Genomic DNA, 20,003 nt, shown 5'->3' on the forward strand with positions numbered 1-20,003 from the left:
CAGGGACTACAATCCAATTCTCTTGGATTGGATTGGGAGTTCTTCTGACATTGACTTCAGTGAAAAGTGGACTGCAACACATAAACTTTCAGATCTATGCCAACCTCCCTTGAATGGGCGGATGTACTTGCCATCTTTGCAGAGTGGCTCATTTATCTTGAGATAGTGGTTTTCAAGCAATAAGGAATGGCTTGTGTGTAAAGAAGAAATGCAGAAAATAAATGGCATCAGACTTGCGTATTTGTTATTAAATGAAAAGCTATTCAGCTGCATAATGCACATGTAACATAATGACAAAGTCACTGGCTTGTGAATCAAGAAATCCCTGGTTCATATCTCACCTCTAGATTTTCCGTAGGTGGCTGAGGTAAGCCACAGGCCCTTTGCATTATTAATACTACTACTACTACTACTACTACTACTAATGATAATAATAATAATTTATATCCCGCCTTATCCCCCAGTACTGGGACTCAAGGTGGTTTACAAGATTAAAACATGTACAATTAAAACATATAAATATAAATTACAAAAGTTAAAATAGAATTAAACCTACAGTAAAATTAAAAACATGTTGTTGTTTGAAAAAACTGTAATAGATTAAAAGGGAGAAATCCAATACATTAACACGGGTCCAGAATAGCTTCAAAAGCCTGCTGAAAGAAAGAAAAAAGTTTTGGCCTGCCTCTGAAAGTGTAGCATAGAGGGAGCCAGCCTGGCCTCCCTGGGAAGGGACTTCCAGAGCCTTGGAGCAGCCACGGAGAAGGCCCTCTCCTGAGTACCCATCAGGCATGCCTGAGATGTTGGTGGGAATTAAAATTAATAACAATAACAATAACAATAATAATAATTCCATTGTATCTGCTCACAATATGAGATCTTTGAGCACCTGGTCTTTGGAAGCAACCATGCTGTTGAAGAGGTTTGTAACATTATGTTGGAAGAGTGTGCATTACAACGCGAGATCTTCCCTCCTCCGTCGTGGGATAACTGGTAGGTCTAGCTAAGGCCTATGTTATTTAAACGTGAGGAGGAGAAGCATGCTAACCTTCCCCCCATCCTGTCCCCTATCATAGATCTTGTCACTCTGAATGTGTGAAGGGTGACTGAAGCAGAGAGCTTCCTCTATTGGAGGGGCTCTATATGTGACCTAGAACACTGATTATCCAGCTTTCCAGATCACATGGAGAGTTCTGCTGGATAGGGGAGGCGGTCTATACAAACAGACTAAAGAGTGATGACAGAGGATGGTAATGATGGAGTGCTCCATTTACTCATGCATTTACAACAACACACTTTCAGGACACCTGAATAGGGCTTCATTCATAACAAAACCTTAAGCCATTTGCACTTGTTGGGTTGTCATCAGGATTTATTCTGTCTGAGCTCTACTATCATTAACATTTTTCGACTTCCATTTCCCAACTTCTTATCAACAAATGGAAGGTTTATCTCTGCCAAGATGAAATGCTTGACATTCTGTGAAAACTCCAGCAAGGATAACCCAACTCTGCCATCTTGTAGGCAGATCTGCTGTGCACTCATTTTTGTTCTACAGTGGCCTCCTACAGTATTAGGCAAATATTACTAGAGAGTCTCTCTTCCCATTACATAATCCATCTGAAATGTTTCATTTTGACTAAGTACATGCAACCACCACGCCCAAACACCGAATGAAGGTGGTCGTGGTTGTGTGTGCATTCGCATGAGATTAGCAGTTATTGAAGGAGTGCTTGGCACAATCCAGGAAACTGCACACTGCCGCTGTTCTCTGATCCTTTTTCTTCAGGTGATCTTGCCCGTGATACCGAGAGACGGCTTCCCTGCTTGGGATTGAAATTACATTAAAAGTCTAACTGCAAGATCGATATATTTCTGTCCTGACATTTTAAGCTTGCCTTGATAGCAAACGTTCTGCCTATAATAAACTGGGTTATCTTTTTACAAGATTTGATGGAGCTGCAGCTTGGGAAGGAGATAAGCAATATTAATGTAGTGAGCCATTTAAACAAATCAATGGGGAAGTCGACTCCAGAAGCCAGGAGAGTCAACAGCCGATTCTCACTTGACACAGGGAAGGCCTGCAGTTTGCACAGAGTGTTCTTTGTTCGTGTCGAATCAGTAACTTCCTCTTGCTGCTATTAGGTCTTTGGCGGCATTAAGAAAAGGCAGACAGGATGGATTCAAATCTGTCAGCACGCAAAGCAAACTAATCTTCTTTGTAGCCCAAAGTGAAATTTAGTGACACTCGGAATTTTTCAAAGTCCACCCCCGACACACACTCTTTTTCACATTCATTGTGAGAAATCATCAAAGCTCTGCATTGCTTCCCCCCTGCTTTATCTAAGTCTGCAAGGAGCAAAACTTTCTCTTCCTTCCAAAGAAACATATTTTACATTCCAAATTCAGTCTGCTCTTTTCTTAGACCATCTGCTATTTATTCTTCCCAACTCTATATGGGGAAAGGAGTGGTGGTGGTGGTGGGGACCAAAACAACTCCTTTCAAAATAATTATGTACAAAGAAACCAAATTGGCAAGGCATAACAAGTCTTATTATTGTTATATTTATTTGTATCCTGCCTTTTGCCCAATGCTGGGCCTCTAGGCGGCCTTACAGAATGAAAACATTTACAGCTAAAGCCTATAAATAGAAAAATACAAAAGTTAAAAACATAATTAAATACATTTCAATATTAAAACATTTAAACTTTTAAAATATATAACAATTTAAAAGTCCAAGGTATAGACAGAGGTCCAGATTATTTGCCAAAGGCCTGCAATAACAAAAAAGGTTTTGCCTGCCTCCAAAAACACATCAAGAGCCAGTCTATTATTTATTTATTTATTTATTTATTTATTTATTTATTTATCATATTTATACCCCGCTCCTCAGCCAAAAAAGGCTCTCGGAGCGGCTTACACTTAGAAAAAATGACAGTCCCTGCCCTCAGGCTTACAGTCTAATAAAGACATGACACACAAGGAAATAGAGTTCAGGAGGGAAGAGGTAAAGAGAGAGAGAAATTAAGTGGACTGGGAAAAGGGCTGATGGGATTGTCCTGCTCCCGAAGTAGGGGAGTCCAACTGGAGCAGGCCCTGATGTTTCCTCAGCCTGCTCCTGTCCCCTTGGTCCTTCTTCTTCCCCACAGGGCCAAGATGGCAGTTTGCCCTGTGGAGGTGGGGGAAGAGTCCAACAGGAGCAGCCCCCGATGTTTCCTTGGTCTGCTCCTGGCCCCTCGGTCCTTCTTCTTCCCCACAGGGCCAAGATGGCAGTTTGCCCTGTGGGGGTGGGGGAAGAGTCCAACAGGAGCAGGCCCCGATGTTTCCTCGGCCTGCTCCTGTCCCCTCAGTCCTTCTTCTAGACTGCAATGATTAGAAAAAAAAATACTTGTGTACACTATGCAAAATACACTACAGTTTTACGGTTTCTAAAGCTTAGAAAAACAGTGTGACTAGGACGAAACAATTACAGTTTAACTGTTTTTAAAGATTATTAGGGGGAAAAAACAGTGTTGTAGGCCCAGAACCACTGAAAGAGTTTCAAAATTGTACTTAAAAACGTACGCTGTCCCAAACTAATAAAACAAAGTGTTTGAAGCTTTCAACTTTATAGCAGTATGGACCAAACTCTTAGAAGAAGGAAAGCAGTGTGGGGGGTGGGAGGAGGATTAAAAGGAATGCATAGTTTAGGGTGACCATATGAAAAGGAGGACAGGGCTCCTGTATCTTTAACAGTTGCATAGAGAAGGGAATTTCAACAGGTGTCATTATATATATGGAAAACCTGGTGAAATTTCCTTTTCATCACAACAGGTAAAGCTGCAGGTGCCCTGTCCTCTTTTAAATCTGGTCACTCTAGTATAGCTCCTGCACCTTTAACTGTTGTGATGAAGAGGGAATTTCACCAGGTTCTCCATATATACAAATGACACCTGTTGAAATTCCCTTTTCTATGCAACTGTTAAAGATACAGGAGCTCTGTCCTCCTTTTCATATGGTCACCATAGTTACCTATTCCACGGAGAGATCTGAAGACCAGGTTATCGTGGATCCAGAGGAAGGCTGAAAGAAATCTCTGCTGAGTTCTACACCTTGCTTCACCAGTGAGGAAAAAAAGCAAACTGGTCTTTGGAAAAGATAGCCCCAAATACTTCCAAAACCAAAGGAAAACATGTTCCAAAAGAGAACTCTTCTTCTCTCAAAAGGGAGGCAAGGACCAGGCTATTTCTCAGAAAGCCAGGCCTGCTTATGAACTAAAGTTTCAATCCCATTCAATTTATTATTATTATTATTATTATTATTATTATTATTATTATTATTTATTTATTTATATAGCACCATCAATGTACATGGTGCTGTACAGAGTAAAACAGTAAATAGCAAGACCCTGCTGCATAGGATTACATTCTAATAAAATCATAATAAAACAATAAGGAGGGGAAGAGAATGCACCAAACAGGCACAGGGTAGGTGGTAGGGTCTGAAACTAGGCTGCTTAGTGGTTAAAGCAAAACCCAACAATCATAAGGAATAGCTAAAATAATTCATATGAACAAAAAGGTAAAGGAACCATGAGCAACAGTGTAGTACTTATTTAAATATTTTGCCCTACTTTTTGCAGTGTATAATGAGGCTTACAAAAAGTTGTTAATTGTAGGATTATTGTGCTGGAAAGGAGAGGAAAGTCTCAGTAACATCTCTCACTCTCCTCCTGGCCAAGGTTCCAGGTGGCTTTAAAAAGGCTACAATCCCCTGCACACTTACCTGGGAGTAAGACCATTGCACTCAATGGAACTTACTTCTGAGAAGACACTGATGATTCCACTAAGGAAATGTCTCTGCTAGAGGAGGCAGCCAGCCATTTTATTTTCAACATTCTAATCTAGATGAGGCAGGAGGGAGGGGGAGAGTGATGCTACTGAGCGCATGTCATGCTATGCCTGAAGAAGGCCTCTGTATTCACTCTAATAGGATGAATAAATATTAATTAAAAATCAACCAAAGGGAATTTAAAAAAAAGAAAAGCTATTCCACCAACTAGAATGAAGGAGGAAGAAGATGCCACCAGGATTAATGAGTAAGGGGCTCATTCCTCCAAATTTCATGGATAAAAAAATCACCAACCTAAATTCAGTAAGCAAAGTGAGTGTGAGAGGTTCCTCCCCCTACTTTAAGCCCTTCTTCTCCCAATCTTTCACCAATCTTCTTAAAATTTTCAGGGTATGTAAAGCCAACGTTTCTTTCTGGCACATGCAAATTTCAGGAACATTGGAGAAAGATTTTCAATTTTATGAATGTTAGAATGGCCACCACCCTGATTACCCCTATATAATGGTAGAATGCTTTTTTTTTTTACTGTCCAACCTTCACTAAAGGGACAATGCCATGTCCCTTTAAATTCAATAGCTAAATGTGCTTTACTCTATTAGGATACATCTGCCTTCCCCAATATGGAGGCCTTTTACTGGGGTATTTCTTGTCATGTGAAGAAGGCTAGAAGGGTGGGAGGCACGTGGGAGGCAGACGACAGCATGAGAGAGTGCTCAGCTACGAGCAAGCAACAAAACACTTGTCTGATGGAGTTCTGTATCTAATTTAACCTGATTTTAAAAGCCCTGAATATTGTATGTTGTTTGATGTATTTTGCTTCCCTTTCAAGACTGTACCTAAACAGGTGTCCCTATAACCACCCCCACTCTCCAGGTTACACTGTTGTCTGCTGCAATTGTGAAGAAGGCTGTGGCATGCTTTTTAGATTACATGCTACTTCAATGGCATCCTTATAAATATTTAGAAGCCTGCCCATATGCATTCTCCCCATTTTATTTTCACAACTCTGTGAGAAAGGCAAGGGTAAGGGAGAGAAGGTGAATGGTTCAGGGTTACCCAGTAAACTTTTATGGATGAGAAGGGATTCAAACCCCCGCCCCCCTATGTCCAACGTTTTAACCACTACATAGGGTTGGTGTTAAAGGAAGGCATGGTTGGGCAATGGCCAATGGTCCACCCAAACCCCAGCAGAGGCCCATATACAAGGGCTTCCTGTAATTGCTCCTCCCCTTCACCATTGCAATCTGCTTGTTTGTGTGCCTTTCTCTCTGGCCTAGACAATAGAGGTGGTGAGAAAGGGGATCAGCAGATGCCACTGCCTCCTGGCTCACTGGTTCTGTCTTTCAAGGAAGCAAGTGATAGTCATGATGAGAAAGAAGATGAGGAGCAACAGCAGCTGGCGATAATGGTGGTGAGAAGGTAGACTCCCTGATGGAGGGGGACCACTGATGGTTTCTTGCCCAAGGGACCTCCAAACTGTGAAGCCACCACCGTCACTATACTGTGCTGGTTACTGAGTTGCTTGTGCTGTTGAGATGGCCCTATTTTGCAGGGACAATGCATAGGAGAACGGAAGAGGACAAAGAAAACAGCAATTTTCAATTCCCAGGGATAATACAGTTAAATATGATTCCTTTTAAAAAGATAAGTGTTTTCCAAAGCGGCAGGGATGGGGTGGGGGCAGAGAAATAAACAGCTGAGTTATCTACATTCTCTATTTTACTTTCAGTCTGTGTTGTCAGGCTTGGTAAATTTTTAAGCAGCTGTCAAAGCGAATTTATTACAGAAGAGGCCTGCATTCTTGCGTAATCCAGAAGGGAAAAGCCCCACTGAGTGATTTTACTTCATCCTTTGTCTTTACAACACTTTAAAAGTCTCAGCTACTTAAGATTCAAGAGCAGCATTAGTCAAAAATCTTAGTCCTGGAAAGTGTGTGTGTGTGTGTGTGTGTGTGTATATATATATATATATATATAATTTCTGACAGCTTAACTTCCAAGTTACCTTATGTGACTTCTTAAAACGATAGATGCTTTCTTGCTGCATATAATGATATGTGAAATAGGATGAGATGCTTTGGTTTATAGGGATGGATGAAAAACGATGTTCAAGATTCCCAGAGTTCTCTGAACATTGCCTCGCTGCTCATCTCATGCCCCATTCCCATTTGCAATCTCTGCTTATTCTGCATGAACTGTAAACTTGTGCAAATCGAGCAGCAATCAAATGGGAAATTTGCGTAAATTCCCCAAATTTGCACAAATTTCCTCCATAGGCTACAGCAGGACTGATTCAGTATACAGAGTAAATGTGTTCAAGTTAAGAAATTTCAGTTTCTGCAAATTAGGAAATTTGCCCAAACTGAACTGGGAATTGGGGATGAGACCAATGCCAGCGTGTGTTCGTCCATATGACAATATTTTTGGCACCCCCCTTTTACATAACCAAGAGCAGAAGGAGTAGGATTTTATAAACAAAGAAAGCTTTATTCATTGCAATATTAAGTTGTTGAATAATGAACGAGTAACTCTTAAATGGCTCTGATTATATATAAGGCACTCCGGGAATTTTTTTTTGGCAGAGAAGCAGCATGAAAAAGTTTTAAAATTAATAATTAGACAAATAAAAAACCACCAGCTTATCGTAGTCTAGAGCTTTTGCTGCCAGTAAGTAAGCATTTCAAGACTTTGGAATTAGTAAAAAATAAATTTAAAAAACCTGCACAAAAGCTAGGAAACTACTGAATGATTAGTGGTTGAGGGAAAGGGATTGGGGCCAGGAGAAGGGGGCATGGCTATCTTGAGGACCCTGGGGGGAGGATTGGGGCCCCAGGCAGGACAGATTCAGCTTCTTGGCCTGAGGTTCCCCACCCCTGAACTAAATGTTTAGCACAGCAAAAATTATAGGTAAATGGAAGGGCAACACTTTATTCCATCTCAAACTCTCAATTCTGCTTAGTTTCCAAATGTGCAAGAAGAAATGAGGAAATACCTAAGGGAGAGATTAGCTGATTTCAACAGTTTTGTCTTGGCCTTTCCATTCACAGACTTTTTTTTAATCTTGTGCCATGAAAAATGAGATGAAATGCTCTCTGTGAACAGAGGGAGTCTAGAGATGGATGACTGGGACTTTCTGGGTCTGTCCAAACCATGGCAATGCCATCTCTCTCAAGTATGTGTGAAATCGAAGATAACTAGATGAACGGGCAGCTATATTTGCATGAAATGATTCCATCTTACCTACTATACTCCTTCTTTTAAAATACAAAAAAGGCCAAATGTGGTATTGATATGTTAATATGATATTGATACATTAACTTGTGACATTGTTTGGTCATGGATTGGCTTTCTAAAGAACTCATGTGATTGCCCACATGTGAAAATGTGAGATGGATTCATGAACTGGATCCCAGATTTCTGCTCAGTTCTGTTTATGGAATTTTATGACCATACATGAAGGGAATCACAACCCTTAGAATCTTAGAATAGTAGAGTTGGAAGGGGCCTATAAGGCCATCAAGTCCAACCCCCTGCTCAATGCAGGAATCCACCCTAAAGCATACCTGACAGGTGGTTGTCCAGCTGCCTCTTGAATGCCTCTAGCGTAGGAAAGGCCACAACCTCCCTAGGTAACTGGTTTCATTGTCATACTGCTCTAACAGTCAGGAAGTTTTTCCTGATGTCCAGCTGGAATCTGACTTCCTGTAACTTGAGCCCGTTATTCTGTGTCCTGCACTCTGGGAGGATCGAGAAGAGATCCTGGCCCTCCTCTGTGTGACAACCTTTTAAGTATTTGAAGAGTGCTATCATGTCTCCCCTCAAACTTCTGTTCTCCAGGCTAAACATGCCCAGTTCTTTCAGTCTCTCTTCATAGGGCTTTGTTTCCAGACCCTTGATCATCCTGGTTGCCCTCCTCTGAACATGCTCCAGCTTGTCTGTGTCTTTCTTGAATTGTGGAGCCCAGACCTGGACACAATACTCTAGATGAGGCCTAACCAAGGCTGAATAGAGAGAAACCATTATCTCATGAGATTTGGAAGCTATACTATTAATGCAGCCCAAAATAGCATTTCCCTTTTTTGAAGCAATGTCGCACTGTTGGCTCATATTCAGCTTGTGATCTACGACAATTCCAAGAACCTTCTAGTTTGTAGTATAATGTCATAATGTTGGTTCACATATAATCCATTTAAAATGCTGCTCTATGAATGCAAAAAAATCAGATACAAGATACAGATAGAATTCCACATTTCCCCTTCCCAAAATCTGTTAAAATGCATTATCCACCATGTAAAAATCTTCAGAAGACAGAAGTCCCAATTCCCTTTACCAATACATCTGAATAGGGTAAAATCAATGTGTACATTTGTGAAATCAAATCAAAATTTATTGTTGTCATATCAAAACACATTCATTCTCTGATATAATAAGAATAAAATATAAATACATTTACAAAAATGGAAAGAGGGAAGAGGGCTGAAGTATACTTAAGTTGACAAAATTCTTTTATGAGTCTTTACAGCAGTAAAGAGAAATATGGCAACAATTTTGGCAAATATGGCAACAGGATTGGTAAAAACCAACAACAACAACACCGTCATCAACAACGAATACCACTAAAACGTTCTTTCTGGGTATTTCAATAAAATAGGAGTGAGTAATCCATTTCACTCATTTTTCTAGAAATTATATACAAGGAAATCAAGGATAGGAAATTCCATCCTCAATCCCACCCCCACCCCCCATCCCCGGTCTTCCAATAAGGTGGAGGGTAAACAATTAAATCTAGCTCTAGGGAAAATCCACTGATAATTGGAAACCAGTAAGTTATCAAAATAATTGGTGTGAGCCTTAATAAAATTAAAAGACAAGACAAGATGAATTGGGAAAAAAAGATTTACAAACAGCAGTCATAGAATAATGTGCATCAATATCCTTAATTCAAAGATCAAGTAAAGATTTGGCCTGGCAATAGCCATGAGTAGGAAAAAAAAAACAATAACAAAGTCCTAATATATGGAATTTGTTACTAAAGTTTTTTTCTTTTTGTTTTTTACTATAAACTAGCACAGGTGTCATTCTGCATTGGTGAAATATGATTAACTATATATGGATTATTTGTATAATTTCTTACATATGTGAAGCATTTCTAAGTAGAAGCTTCGGCATAGCCAAATTCTCTGACAGCTAAACTGGTAGCAAATAGACCTAATTCATTACCTTCTATCTGGCACCATCTTGAACCTGTTACACCATAATAACATTTGACATGATAAAGTCACCACCATATTTTAGCCTATAACATTCACCTACTGAACACATCTTATGGATCCATTGTCCACTCATGTGGTGACATCTAATGAGAGCTGGCTTATATATCTAACAGAATCATGTGGTAAGGTTGTTCTCATTCTGTACATCTTCTGGGTTCCTGCAGGAAGGGGTTTGCTTGGATATCTCCCTGATATGTTACTTTGAAAAGGGAAAAAGTAAGGAACGAAGAAAGGAAGGAAAGAAAAAAACATAGCCAGCCCGTGTCAAGTCGTGGATCAGCTACTCTTCTAGGTGGGTCTTCAAAGAAATTAAATGTGAAATTGGCAATTCCTTCAAAACCAATATAAACTTATATAACACTTTATCAGCTTGTCAAGCTCAATGCAGTCCCTATATCACATGTAATGCCTATGAACTTTTAGAGTCACACAAACACACACACACACACACACACACACACACACGGTTGGTATCTTTCTGATGCATCTCTTTGAGTTGAGAGTGGGCAATGGTTTCACTCCTATTTGGATGGCCAGCTCCTGGTGTTTTACCTGTTTCAAATTGTTTTTAAAGTTTCACATGTTATAGATTTTATATGATGTTTTTGTTATGTTGCATTTGAGGAGTTGTAATTTTTGTGAACTTCCCAGAGTGCCCTGGATATTGGATAGTATAGAAATGAAATAAATGAAATGGAATGATTCATCACAAACTGTGCTGGTATGTGATATTAATAAAATAATGTTTGGGAGCTGTTGAGTTCAGCTTTAATGCTAACCCAGGTGTTTTACTTTTAGATTCCACTTGAGTAACAAACATATCCATACTGTACACAACTCCTAACAGTTTCTGGAGGAATGATGTGTCTGTATTTCTTCTTGTATATCCTTCTGAATTCCCATTACATTTCCTTACTTGCAAATAAGGGAAACATTTTTAATTGCTTGCCAGGCACTCAGCAATTGAAAAAAAAAACCCACCATTCTCACTTCTTTCTTGGGTTCTCACATTTCCATGTGGAAATCCCTATTTCTGAATCTGAAGTTCTGCAGGATTTTGACTCTATGGCCCTTTCTACTCCTAAAAGTTATCCCAGGAAAATGGAGGGATCATCCCTGCCTGCTCCCAGGATCCCCTCTGTGTCATTTGGATGCAAAGGAACAATCCAGGGATGATCCCAGGGAAAAAGGCAGATGTAGAAATGGCCTATATGAAATGTTAGTTAGATACATCATATAACAGATCTACACCTTGGAGAACCAACAAAGAAACAACCCTCTGCACTTTACTGATAGCAAAGAGCTAAATACCATGAAGAGTTTCCGACTATGTTTCAGAGACTTTTCAAGGTTTATTCAACCCCTGAGTATCTGGCTGCCTTTTGCCTAACCATCTCTAAATATTTGATCAAGGTCAACTCCTCAGAACTGGAAATAAACTCTGCCACTCACCTTTGGTTTCCCACTTACCTGGGTTCATCACAGGTTGGTAGCTTGAAGTTTGTTGATTTGTTGTTTTAGCACAGCATGAATCTAAATGAAATCCGGTCAGTATAACCAATCTGCCTCCAACTGTCTTTTTGTTTTTAATTCAGCAGGTGGTATAAATGAAGAGGAGAGAAAAGATTGATGATGCACAGAAGCGTACATAATTTGATATATAAGCCTGCTAAGGAACATACAAATCTGCCTTGAAATGACAGTTGCTCCTGCATTGTCTAAGTGGACCGGCAACAGGTTTCAAAGGTCTCTCCCAGCCCTGCAACCTGATGTCATATAACTTGCTGTAACTGGACATCTTAGGAATTGAATCTGGGCCCTTATGCACACAAAGCCCATGGAGTATGTTCTGCAAATGAGCACTGAGACTCTTGTTAACATGGCTTTAATTTTGGCTAGTAGTAATAGTAGTAGCTATTGTAATGTTACTGTAGGCTCCATTGGGATGTGGGAGCAATCCACAATGGATTCAAATGAGTTTGGATTTCTATGAATCTGACCTGCAAATTCCACCATGGACCAGTTTTTTCCAAGTCACACTCTCCTCCCCCTCCTCCTCCTCCTCCTCCTCCTCCTCCTCCTCTTCTTTTGGGGAGGATTTGAACGAATGCACATATGTGCTAATGCACATGAGCGTTATGTGGACTTGCACAAGTGGAACAAAATTCTCAGGAGCTCTTTGCCCCTTGCGCGGCTCCTTGTGAGTAACAGCGAGGAGCCGGGACAAACCGTGACACCTGCACACATGTTCCACGATCTCAGGATCAGCCTGAGACCACGGAAAAAGCAGGCTCAAAGGGCAAAGCGAGATCCCAGGGAAAGGGAGGGATCATCCGTCCCTGCTCCCAGGATTCCCTGTGCATCATGTGAATGCACAGGGATGATCCTGGGGGTTGCCTTGGGATATTGCCCCATCTAGCTATGGCCACAGACTTTCTCTTGTTCTTCTCTAGCTCCATTTACACAAGACTGCTTCATATGTTCCACTGTTTGAACAGTTGCATCTAAAAACGATTTCATGTGGCATAATGTTTGTGAGTGAGTGGATGTGGATTGGCATGATCTTGTGGGAAGTTCCCACAGTGGTTTTCCAATATGTTAGTATAGTTTTGTAAGAGCAAGTTGACCATGTCTTGAGGGTGCAATCCCATGTTGATAGTTGGCAGCCAATGAAGCCTAAGGCAACCTCCCAAGTCTCCTCCCTTCCCTGCCCCCTGGAACACCCCCTTTTCCCCATCTCCATGCTCGGGTTTCCAAGTGTGGAGAGGTAGCCTGTGTGATTCTCTCTGCACCAGCCACAGGGCAGAGGGGGTGAGGAGTGAAGTGTACTGGCTCTGAGGTCAGAGCCCTGTCTCCAGTAATCCGAACAATCCTATGCTCCCCCACACACACACACACTGTGTAGGGGCCATAGGATTGGTCCCTTAATTATTATTATGGATGGATGCCATGGAATCACATAGCTAGATCTATATGCCCAAGGATGCTTTGAGCTTTTGTGTCTCTCTAACAGCAGTCCTTGCCTATGCCGCATGGCAAAAAAATTTTTTTTGAAACTGGATGGTGGTGTTGGTTGTGGTGTTGGGAAACCATAGACAATGCTGGAATAGATGAACCAAAGGTCTGACTAGGGAAAAGGTTTCATATGCAAACATCCATTTGTCATAAGGCATGGGAGGGTGTGCTCTTCAACAAATCCCATGTCTGAAATGGACAATCAGATCCTGTTCTATATTTTAATGCAGATGCTATAAGTTAAGATTATATATATTCATTTTCATTACGCCATCCTACTTTCTATTCTTTCTTGCAGCATTTGGCAATCAGTGGTTCTTTTAACTTTTTGATTTAAAGAGAGAGAGAGAGAGAGAGAGAGAGAGTTATTTTCAATTGCAAAATACAAATCTCACAAAAATTCATCAGGTGCCCTTTCCATCAGGGGACAGGAGATCACCTCAAAGGCTTCTGCAGCAGCATTATCAAACAGCAGGAAATAAGTGTGTGTTTTAAAAAAAACTGCTGGAAAGTATACTTTTGAGGTGAGAAGTAGCACTTTGCATGTGTCAGGCTGAGTTTGATGTTCAGGGGTAGACAGCACCTGCTTTGCATGCAGACGGTGTCAGCTTCAGTCTCTGGCGTCTCCAGTTAGGAACTCAGGTAACAGCGATGGGAAAGATTTCTACTGCCGTGGAGACCTCCTGCCGATCACAGAAGTACTAAGCTAGATAGACCAATGGTCTGACTTGGTACAAGGTAGGCTCATATGTAACTTAGCATATAGATGTACCAGGGGCAGATGAAACATGAAACATGTATGTCTCCGACATACATACATACATTAGGGTGACCATATGAAAAGGAGGACAGGGCTCCTATATCTTTAACAGTTGCACAGAAAAGGGAATTTCAGCAGGTGTCATTTGTATATATGGAGAACCTGGTGAAATTCCCTCTTCATCACAACAGTTAAAGGTGCAGGAGCTATACTAGAGTGAGCAGATTTAAAAGAGGACAGGGCACCTGCAGCTTTACCTGTTGTGATGAAAAGGAAATTTCACCAGGTTTTCCATATATATAAATGACACCTGTTGAAATTCCCTTCTCTATGCAACTGTTAAAGATACAGGAGCCCTGTCCTCCTTTTCATATGGTCACCCTAAACTGTGCATTCCTTTTAATCCCCCTCCCACCCACCCCACTGCTTTCCTTCTTCTAAGAGTTTGGTCCATACTGCTATAAAGTTGAAAGCTTCAAACACTTTGTTTTATTAGTTTGGGACAGCGTACGTTTTTAAGTACAATTTTGAAACTCTTTCACAGTGGTTCTGGGCCTACAACACTGTTTTCCCCCCCCTAATAATCTTTAAAAACAGTTAAACTGTAGTTGTTTCGTCCTAGTCACATTGTTTTTCTAAGCTTTAGAAACCGTAAAACTGTAGTGTATTTTGCATAGTGTACACAAGTATATTTTTTTCTAATCATTGCAGTCTAGAAGAAGAAGGACCGAGGGGACAGGAGCGGGCCAAGTGCCCTGCCCTCTTTTAAATCTGGTCCCTCTAGTATAGCTCCTGCAGCTTGAACTGTTGTGATGAAAAGGGAATTTCACCAGGTTCTCCATATATACAAATGGCACCTGCTGAAATTCCCTTTTCAATACAATTGTTAAAGATACAGGAGCCCTGTCCTCCTTTTCATATGGTCACCCTAACATACATACTTTAGGGTAGGCCCATCATAATGGCAAGCAGGCAAGTTTCCTGCCTACCAACAAGTAACTTGAATGGGCATCAACAGTAGGAGGTGGGTGGAGGCCTGACTGAAGGCACCTTGCTCAGTGCCCCCAAAATCCTAAAGCTGGGCCTGGCTCTATGTGTGAATATGGTTGCAATTGCTCTCTGCTTTTGAATCCAAACTTTGTGAGTTCATCTCCACTGCTGCTGCTGCTGGTAGTGATGGTGGTGAGATAGAGAGGAGATCTCTTTTGCAGATGGTCCCACCTGTGTTGTGACCTTTGGCTTTGCTTCTTTGAGAACATGACATGAATCCCCTTCTTATCTTGAACTAATGAAAACAACTGTTGGACCCAGACTTCATACAATGCTCTCCTGGTTACATCTCTGCCAAAGAGGCACAGCCAGGAAGTTCTTGGAGGTAGAATAGTGTCTCTCAGCCAGCCACCTAATATAGCAATGTTCAATTCAGCCTGCTGAAAATGGATTCTGTAAGGAATGCACACTCAGAAGATCTGAAATGGTCTCACACTAGTTCATAGATAATCAATTTGTGTCATTTAGCCTGATACAAAGAAATAAAAAGAAAATGAAGCAAAGGGGAAAAACCCTTTTTAAACAGGCATGCCATGACTGAAGAAATGCTACATTCTTTATATCTTTTTGATTGGCAAATCTGTAAAAGTTATTAATGTTAAGAAAACAAACCATGTCAGAGTATTTCTCCTGCTCCTATGAGGATTGCAAGGCAATAAATATTAAATTCATTCACTGTTTTTAAAAGGATACATTACTTCAGCCTTCTGTAGTGTGATGCAGCTGAAACCAGTGGAACAAATCAAGAATATGACAAAAGAACCTTAGCTGCACTATGCAGATTATGAGAATAATATAGAGAAAATTGGGGAGTCACCCGCACCCCCAGTCATAAAAATAATAATAATAATACAGAGTAGAATTTAAACAGGTTCTTACTCATCCTGTGTAAGCTATTTTTAATTCCATACTTTATTTCAAATTAATGGAACAATCTCAGCACGCAAGGCCACACTGTTAGCTGTGGGGAATCACCTGTAGGAACATATGATCCAATCCAATTCCCACATTTCTTTTAGTTCAGATGTTGCTGCTGCTGCTTTTATGGTTTGGGTTTTATATTGGTTTTATTGTAATCTTGATGCCAAACTAAGTACTTTTAGAAATATCATACACACACACACAATATAGAAAGCTGCCTTGTACTGACACGGGACATTAGTCCAGCTAGACCAGCATATGGCTGACAATGAATATTAGGGGTGTGCAAATTCCTCCCCGAAATTCAGAGCAGTGCTCCAATGAGGTGATTCCCCACCCTGGTTTTCGGAGTGGCTCTGTCTCCCCACACTGTCAGATTACTTGGTGGAAAACCACTCCATTTTCGGAAAACCACTCTGCTTCAATGGGAATGTTTTTTAAAAAAACTAGAGACTTGCTTTGGGGGAAAAAAAAGAAGGCTGGGAATCTGGAATTCATGGCTCATACAGGGTGGTGTGGGGGGGGGGCTGTGCAACGTTACACCTATACTAAGCCTGCCACATAAACCCTTCTCAGGCCAAGCATCACCTCTTGAAAACCTGAGGGAGGGTTAAATAAAACCTTTCCCCTAGCTATGAGGCAAACAGGTTAAATATAGGATCTATTTTTAAATGTACTGTGAGTATATTCTGGTGAGGGTGTTTAATAACTGTGAGGCAGGTAAATAATGCCAAGCTGACACATGGTAATTGGTAGCTAACAAAATAATAATAAGTTTATTGTCATATTAAAGGCTTTAAATGAAAATATAATGCTTCCAAATCCTGCCCAATCCAAACTCTCCACACACACCAAGCATCTCTCTCTCTCTCCCCACACACCAATCCTAAAACCCTAGCAATTAATCTCCTCTCACTCCACAAACAATTCCAATCTCTACTCCCAACATCATCTACTCCACCCCTCATTCACTCTTTATATACTCCTTCCCTCACCCTACCTATTACATCACAAACCACACCCACTCAGTTCTAACATTCCATCCTCACCAGACTTACTAATTAGATGTATACCAGATACTCAATTGTGGGGTAACACCACAGGCTGCCCTTTACTTGCCTCTTCGTACAGGTTCCCATGATGGCAGGAAAAAAATGGAGCAAACTGAATTTAACCCATTTTTGTGTGCTTTCATACTCTGAAAAGTACTTGGTTCATTCATATTTGAGAGAGCCTAGAAAATCTGAAAATGCCTCTGGGGGGGGAAATATTTTAAATTAGAGAGAGAGAGAGGGAGGGAGATTATATGTGTGTGTTTTATTACATAACTTCTGATGAACCTATTGTGTAAATGAAGACTCATTCATTTGCACAATAAGTTCATCTGAAGTTCTGTGATAAAATATGCCATTTTAAACAAGACGTTTGCATTTTTAGAATTCTAAACACCTAATTGTGATCTGCAAAATTGTGATGAATTAAGTGTGAAGTAGTAAGGGGAAAGTATGTGGCTATATGTTATCTATACCTGTTTTTATAATGACATAGAAACTATATATAGAAAGGAATAAATACTTCACAGGGTGGAAAGACCTTTTACACAGTCGTGCTGATTTATTGCTTTTAAAACTCTTACAGCTCTTTCGTTCAAAGAAACACATAAAGAATATGCAAATAGGAAGCAGATTCAGATTTATCCAATAAATTATTCACTAGGAATTATTCACTTGGCAGTAGTTTTTTCATTAAGCCAGACTCAAACCTGCCAAACCAGTGTGTGTTGTTAATCAACTTGGAAAACACACACACACACCTGATTAAAAGCAGATCTTTAGAGGAAAATGTTTACAACCAGAAATAATTCATTTCTCATTTAAAAGAGGGAAAATATCTCAGAAAGGTTTTCAATATATTTGATTGATTGATTGATTGCATTTCTATACTGCCCAATAGCCAAAACTCTCTGGCCGGTTCACAAAAATTAAGACCATTCAAAGTATAAAACAACAGTATAAAACCATAATATAAAATACAATATAAAAGCACAACCAAGATAAAATCAGCAGCAGTGCAGAAATACAAATTTAAAATACAATATTGTCCTTCATATTTTGTCCTAATTCTCAGCGCAATGGAGGACTGCCAGCAACAGTGGAACTAGGTTTGTTAGATGATCTAATGATTCCACATAGGATTCCACAACAGCAGTAATGCTGCAATTCAGTACCCTCTTACTTGGGAGTAAGTCCCATTGAACTCAGTGGGACTTATGTCTAAGTAGGCACGTATAGGATTGCACTGTAAATCCAGTGTTATGAATGTACACCAAGCATATAATTCCTATGGATGTCACTGTACAAAATGCCAAGAGGAGTCATTAGGTCTTCTAACAAACCTGGTTCCCACTGCTGCTGGCAGTCCTCCATTGTGGCAAGCAGAATGCTTGTTATCTCAGCTACATCACTGGAGTTTGGCCTGCCCAGAGACCAGTCAGTGTAGGTCTATTAGCTCCAGGTGGGCAGGAATGAACCAGAAAATGAATGTAATCCATCTGGTCTGCCCTTATGGCAGTCTTCCTCAATCTCCCCGCATTTCTGATCATTGGCTGGAGCTGATAGGAGTTGAAATCCAAAACATCTGGTAGGCATTAGATTCAGGAAGGTTGTCTTAGGGTGAGGCCTGGCACTACCATTAGGCCAACTAGGCAGCCGCCTATGGCGCAGACCTCAGAGGGGCGCAGTACTGACCTTTCAGGGTCACAGTTTTATACAAATCATCTGTTTTAAGAAAAAAACATAATAAAAGGAAAATATAATAGTTCAGAAACTCTTCTTGAACAGCTGAATCAAAGTTGGCAAGTGTGTGTGTGTGTGTGCAAGTAGTTCATCTTGCCTAGGGTGCAAAATAGTCTGGCACCAGCAGTGCTTAGGGTACAAATTCAGGGGCCCAACTTGGACGCAGGCCAATACTTTCCAACAGTACTTCTCACAAATGATGCCTCTGATTGAGAACTGCCCTGCAATGTGTCCCACAATGAACCCTCTCACCTGCTTGGAACATTAGGACACCATACATGTGAACTGACCCAGAGTTAAAAATATATATATACAGTAAGAATCCAACGAGGGATAGGTGTTGTGTCTTTCTAATTTAAAGTGATCCCTGTACTTCAGTTTAGAACCAGGAGGAGAAGAGCATCAAACGGCTTTAAAATTCACAGGTAGCTTTCTGCTTCATATCCTAGAGGCAGGTAACACTGGAATTCCATATGCATAGAGGTTTTGACCTATTCCCCACCCCCCCACAACTGTAAGTGCTTAATGGTTATTGCTGCATGGAGGGAGAAATACTAAAGTAATTTACTGGCTTTTCACTTTGCCTGAGGGTTACTTCAGCATATTCACTCAATAACCTGTTTTGTTTATTGCGGCTGCCATATTCGGAAGCAGTTTCCCCTCCCCATCCCTCCCCTCCTTCCAAATTACGTTCACATCAAATTTTTATGCATATGGAGTATCCATGCAAGCTGCAGTCTATGAAGACACATGCCTTCCAGTAAATCGTGAATAAATTACCAATGGAGTTCGTGCACACTCACAGGAACATTAAACTAAGACGAAAATGTATTCTAAAGAAGTGGGCAAATGCACAGGCCATAATGCTAAATACATAGGTTAGCATAAAACGATGTTTAATTTATTGACTCTGCAGCAGCTGCACATGATATAAGGAAAATCTTCAGTCAGAATTTTAATACCACACAGTCTACAGATGTCATTATACAAAGTCAAACATTTATATCGCTAAACTAGACTGGCTGACATTTAGAACTGTGTTGATGTAGGAGAAGAGCTGGCACCCCATATGTTTTCTTGATGTTCCTTTTCTTATTTTATAAGCTAGCCCAAATTGTTCCTGTACAATAAGGAGGGCTGATTCAACCCGTTTTTAACTATGTGCTGTGCTAAATCTCAATACAGTTGCTTCTCTGTGGGATTGAAAGGATGAGAAACTTCCATGAATCTTTCATCTTTTAGGTCCAGTGGGGCTAAACTGATATAGCCTTGTAACATTCTCACTGTAATTAAATAAGACACATATAAAGAGACGAGGCAAGCATCTCTGCAGCTCATATTATGCGTCTCTGCTTTCGT

Source organism: Elgaria multicarinata, chromosome 3, assembly GCF_023053635.1.
Source record: "Elgaria multicarinata webbii isolate HBS135686 ecotype San Diego chromosome 3, rElgMul1.1.pri, whole genome shotgun sequence".
NCBI lineage: Eukaryota > Metazoa > Chordata > Lepidosauria > Squamata > Anguidae > Elgaria > Elgaria multicarinata.